This window comes from Saccopteryx leptura, chromosome 3 (assembly GCF_036850995.1).
Source record: "Saccopteryx leptura isolate mSacLep1 chromosome 3, mSacLep1_pri_phased_curated, whole genome shotgun sequence".
NCBI lineage: Eukaryota > Metazoa > Chordata > Mammalia > Chiroptera > Emballonuridae > Saccopteryx > Saccopteryx leptura.
The window spans coordinates 82,784,201-82,790,079 of NC_089505.1; the positions used below are offsets into that span (position 1 = coordinate 82,784,201).

The window sequence follows — 5,879 nt, forward strand, 5'->3', positions numbered from 1 at the left end:
ACTAGCTAATTGAAAGTATAAAAAAACTAAAGTCTTACCAGAAATTATAAAAACAAACTTCTAAAAAAATTGAAAGTATCTTCAGTTCCCTGCAAATGGCACAGCAGTCATATAAGTAGTTGGACACTCAAACTGTAAACACCAAAAAATTGTTAGTTTTTTCTTATACGTGAAACATCTTTCTGATGTAATCAAATCTTTCACCTCTCATTTATTTTTATTTTTATTTTTTTAAAATATTTTATTTATTGATTTTTAGAGAGAGGGAGGGGAGAGAGAGAGAGAGAGAAGGGGGAGGAGCAGGAAGCATCAACTCCCATATGAGCCTTGACCAGGCAAGCCCAAGGTTTTGAACCAGCAACCTCAGTGTTCCAGGTCGACGCTTTATCCCACTGCGCCACCACAGGTCAGGCTTTCACCTCTCATTTAAATGTGAGTCCTTCAAACCCTTAGAAACCACTTTTCGCCTGACCAGGCAGAGGCGCAGTGGATAGAGAGTCGGACTGGGATGTGGAGGACCCAGGTTTGAGATCCCGAGGTCACCAGCTTGAACGCAGGCTCTTCTGGTTTGAGAAAAAGTTCACCAGCTTGAGCCCAAGGTCGCTGGCTCGAGCAAGGGGTTACTCCTTCTGCTGAAGGCACATATGAGAAATCAATCAATGAAAAACTAATGTCGCAACGAAAAGCTGATGATTGATGCTTCTCATCTCTCTCCATTCCTGTCTGTCTGTCCCTATCTATCCCTCTCTCTGACTCTCCCTCTGTCTCTGTAAAAAAACAAAACAAAACAAAACAAAACAAAACCCAACAGCAACAAAAAAAGAAACCACTTTTCTGATTCCTGGTGCTGCTCTTATATTTCTACAGCAACTGCTATCTTATAATTTACTATAAAATAGAATATTTTCTTTTTGACTAATGGTGTAGCTTTTTCTTTAGTGAAAGAAGGAGAGATAGACAGAATCCAATAGGTGCCCTGATTGGGATCCACCTGGCAACCCCCATCTTTGGACGATGCTCAAATCAACTAAGCTATCTTTATTGCTTGGGGCTGACTCTTGAACCAGTTGAGCCACAGGCTGCAAGGGAGGAGGACACTGATAAGGGGGAAAGGAAGGAAAACAAAAGCAGATGGTGGCTGCGAATGCTCACATCTTGTATGTGCCCTGACTGGGGATTGAACCCAGAATATCTGCATGTTGGGCCAATGCTCTATGCACTGAGCCAGCCAGCCAGGGAGATGGGCTGTTTCAATAAAGGCTTTGAAGAAGCTACGTAGTGAACACATTTATTCATTGATGTATAACGCCAACCCAGGTGAGGCCCTGGAGCAGTTAAGAGAATTAGTATATGATTGCAGAAGCAATGAATTATGTCACCGTGGCTCTCCTTCCATGCTTCTAAATTTTTCTTCTCACACCTTACTATAACGTTCTCACCTCACTATTATTTTCTCAAAATTTCAAGAATGAAAGAATACAGATTTGTAGAAACAATTTCATTTGTAGCAACATTTTTAGGAGAATCATAGCTCATGTTAATTCTCTCATCTTAGAACTCACTGTCCTTCATTTACCACTCATTGAGAGTTATCTGTCCTCAAGCTTCACAGAGTCCTTTCCCTTCCAGCTATTTATGTAACTGTCATTATAAACTTACATTAATGCCTTTCTGTAGTTTGCTTAACCATAATTCTCTTCTAGATATAAATTTAAGACCAACAGAATACACTGTCACTGCATTTCCAGGTGAAATGATCATCATTTTCTAAAAAGGCTGTGAGATGCTGGGATCCAAAATCCATATATCAATTACAGATGCCCACATTCCAAATGTTCATGAATACCAACATTGAAGCTATCCCGGCACCAGATGCAAACCTGGTTTGTAACCACTATTCCCAAGTACTAGTCTTATTCTCTCAAGTTTGGAATAGACCCTATCTCAAAAAATTTAGTAAAAAATGTTATGTGAATCCTGACCAGGTGGGAATGTGGTGGATAGAGTGCCATCCTGGGACACAGAAGATATACGTTTGAAACCTCGAGGTTGCTAAATTGAGTGCAGGCTCACCAGCTTGAACACAGAGTTGCAGACTTGAGCATGGGATCATACACATCTTTTCATGTTTCTGGCTTGAGCTGAAAAGTCACTGGCTTGAATCCAAGGTTGCTGGTTTAAACAAGTGATCTCTTGTTCTACTGTAGCCCCTCGGTCTAGACACATAAGAAAGCAATCAATGAACAAGGAACGTGCCACAACAAAGAATAGATGCTTCTCATCTCTACCTCCCTATCTATCCCTGTCTGTCCCTCTGCTCACTCTTTAAAAAATAAAATTATACACAAATGTTTGCACTAGCTTTATTTTCATTATTAAATAATGAGAAACAACCAAATCTACATAAACAAATGAACAGATAAAGAAATAATGATACCATCAAGAAATATCTCAGAAAAAAAAGAGAGGAGCTACTTATATAACATTAATGAATGCCGATGGACATATACAACAGAAATATAAGCAGAAAAGGTGGTTTTATTCCCATCTTATACATTCTGGAAAATGAAAAGTGATCTAGTAAAATACATAGGAAGTCTCTCGTTACTTGGAGAGCTGTGATGAGCAGGAAGAGATTATAAAAGATACGAAGTAAACCCACAGTGACAGACATGGTCAGTATTAGGACTATGGGGAGCTCCAGTTTCACACATATGTTGAGGCTTAAAATGTAACAATTTGCCCAATTATATCTGGAAAGTGGGTTTGGGAACTCTATGTTCAATTCGTATTCTCATGCCCTCTGGGGGTCAGTCTTTCTTCAGTGACATCAAATCTACTAAACAATAAAGAACTAACTCTCTTTCAATCAATAGGAATGCTGGCTAGGTCACAAAAACATATCCCTAGAAAATAGATACGACTTTTCTTGAATTTCCTGCCCCGGTACAATAGTTCATAAGGTACAAAATTTTACAAAACCTTTGGTTTATTTTCAATAACAATGACTTCATCCATGGAGATAAAGATCGCAGAAAACCCTCCTATCTGTGTACACTCTGATTCTGCAGTTGTTTTCACAGAAACATTTCTGGATGCACATTTAGAAGAGGCACATTCCATCTAGCCTGTGCAAAGATATGGTCCCTTTTAACCCCAAATAGGCCAGTGCTTCTGTAGCAATCAGGGGTTACTCTTGAATCTCTACGCCCCTGCAACCAAGTGACCATTAGCCATGGAATTGTAGATGTTACAACACATGGCGCCCTGTACGGTTGGTTCAGTGCTAGAGCATCAGCCCAGCATGTTGAGGTCCCTGGTATGATTCCTGATCAGTGCCCACAGGAGAAGCAACCATCTGCTCCTCCATTCCCCCCTTTTTGCTTCTCTCTTTCTCTCCCACTCCTGCAGCCATGGTATGATTATTGTAAATTGGCCCCAGGTGATGAGGAAGGCTCCATCTCATCTGCCTCAGGCGCTAAGAAGAGCTTGCTTGCTGAGGAATGGAACAATGCCCCAAGTGGGTAGAACATCACCCCTCAGTGAGCTTGCCAGGTGAATCAGGATGCATGCAGGAGTCTCTCTGCCTCCCCTTCTCTCACTGAATAAAAATAACAATGACACACAGCTGTTTGGAACACTTTGAAAAATAATTTCTTTCACCAATACTGGCAGTCCTTTAAATAAAAAAAAGTCATGTTTTTCCAGAAGAAACTGATGTTGCAACACCTACCAACACTTCAAAGCAATCTGTAAATTTCCTAAAATCTGTAAATTTAGGCTGCACATTAGGCCCACAGAATCTGGCAGTCTATCCAAGGAGGATATGTGGAACAATAAAAATCTGGGGAAAGCTGATTTCAGCACCACACTGTGCCTTCAAACTCACAGAAAGTTTGAATCCCATGTAAAAGTTGTTGACCTTTTCATGCCTCTAGAGTCAAAATCTACTTACAAAAAAATTTGTAAGAATGTCAGTATCTTTGTATGAAATTCTAGAACTAAAAAAATTTGACCCCCAATTTTTAAAAATTTTATTTCAAGAATATATAATAGGCAACCCTCATAATCCACAATATGTTTATTATATCTCTTATATCAATTATATAAGAGATTTATAACCTAAATCACACAGTAAATAAAATATCCAAAATTAAGGAGGACTCGAACAAAAGGGGCTTCATTATTTTACAAACCACCGGGACATGGCTATCGCATTTCTTGCATTGGTGACTTGAACATTTGAAATATTCACTACAGGTATTTAAAAAAACCAGGTCCCCAAAAAGGCAGTCTACCTACAAGCTGTCAGCTGAATGCAGATGATGTTCTCTGAGTCAACACTGAGTCAGGTCCATGTCACAACTTATCAGAGTAAAAGAAATGCTGATCCCGTAATAGCTCACACTACCTATAATTTCCTCCAACAAATCAGAAAAAACAAATCAGCTTCCCTAGGACATAAAAATAGTGGCTAATGTAAACAGTGAACACCTGATAGATGGTACAGGTGAAATATCTTTGGCAACAGAAATTTGCAAAGGCATAAATCTGGGAAGAATTCTGGGTAACATAGACAAAGATGCTTTCCACCTAAGGAAAACTTGTTAAAAATTATTTTTTGAAAATTTTTATACCATTGATATTTGGGTACATAAAATTAAAATAAGCCAAATGAAGCCTCAGAGTTACCTACACTGCTGTTAACACTTACTAAAAAAACTGTATGTTTCTGATAGTTCTAAGATTGTCCTTTACTGTGAACTCTCATGTGTTTACACTGGTGAGAATTGCTAGCAAAGATTTTCCACATTCATTGCACTCAAAAGGTCTTTCACCAGTGTGAACTCTGATAATTCAAATGATAGTTCAGTTTAAAAGATTTCCCACACTCAGTGCACTCATAAGGCCTTTCTCCACTGTGAATTCTGATAATAAAAGCCAGTACTACTAGAAAAAATATTATCACATTCATTGCACTCAAAAGGCCTTTCTTCAGTGTGAATTCTCTGATAATTCAAATGATACTTTAGGTTAAAAGATTTCCCACACTCACTGCATTTATAAGGCCTTTCTCCAGTTTGAATTCTGATGACAAAGTTTAGAGCTACTGCTATATGATTTCCCACATTCATTGCACTCAAAAGGCCTTTCTCCAGTGTGAATTCTCTGATGATAATAAAGGCCAGTGCTACTAGAAAAAGATTTTCCACATACACTGCACTCAAAAGGCCTTTCTCCACTGTGAACTCTCTGGTGATAATGAAGGTTAGAGTTACTGAAATAAGATTTTCCACACTCACTGCACTCATAAGGCCTTTTTCCTGTGTGAACTTGGATGACTATGAAGGCCATGTTTCCCTTTAAAAAGTTTTCCACAATTCACTGCATCCATATGGCCTTTCTTCTGGGTGAACTCTTTGATGACTACAAGGGTCATAGTTCCTGAGAAAAGATTTCCCACATTCACTGCACTTATATATTACTAATTTCTTTACAGTTTGGACCAGCAAGGCAAAAGACACACCAGATTTAAATAACTGGGCAGAGGGCTGAAACTCTTACACGGAATCAGCTCTGAGAAACTGTGCCACTGCATATTTATTGAGTTCCAAAAGCCATGGCTCAGCAGATAAAACTAGAAAGTTTTGCCTTTTTTTTCCATTTGTTTCATCCCCAACCCTGCACGTCTACTGTTTCTTTTCATGAACAAGGACACAAGAAGAGTCAGAGTCCCAGAGCTTATCAATCACAAAGGACATCTGGTTTTTGGAGGCATTCCTCCAAGAATTCTGCATACATGCATTCAAGTAGCCCTGGCCATTGTCTCTCCATGGCCAATATACTCCAAGATCTCTTGTCTCCACTTAACCTTTGCT

General features: G+C 39.1%; 1 pseudogene; it reads right to left on the bottom strand.

Annotated features, from left to right (window-relative positions):
• Positions 1-4,022: 4,022 nt before the first annotated feature.
• Positions 4,023-5,428, bottom strand: LOC136399501 (zinc finger protein 3-like; annotated as a pseudogene).
• Positions 5,429-5,879: the final 451 nt, after the last annotated feature.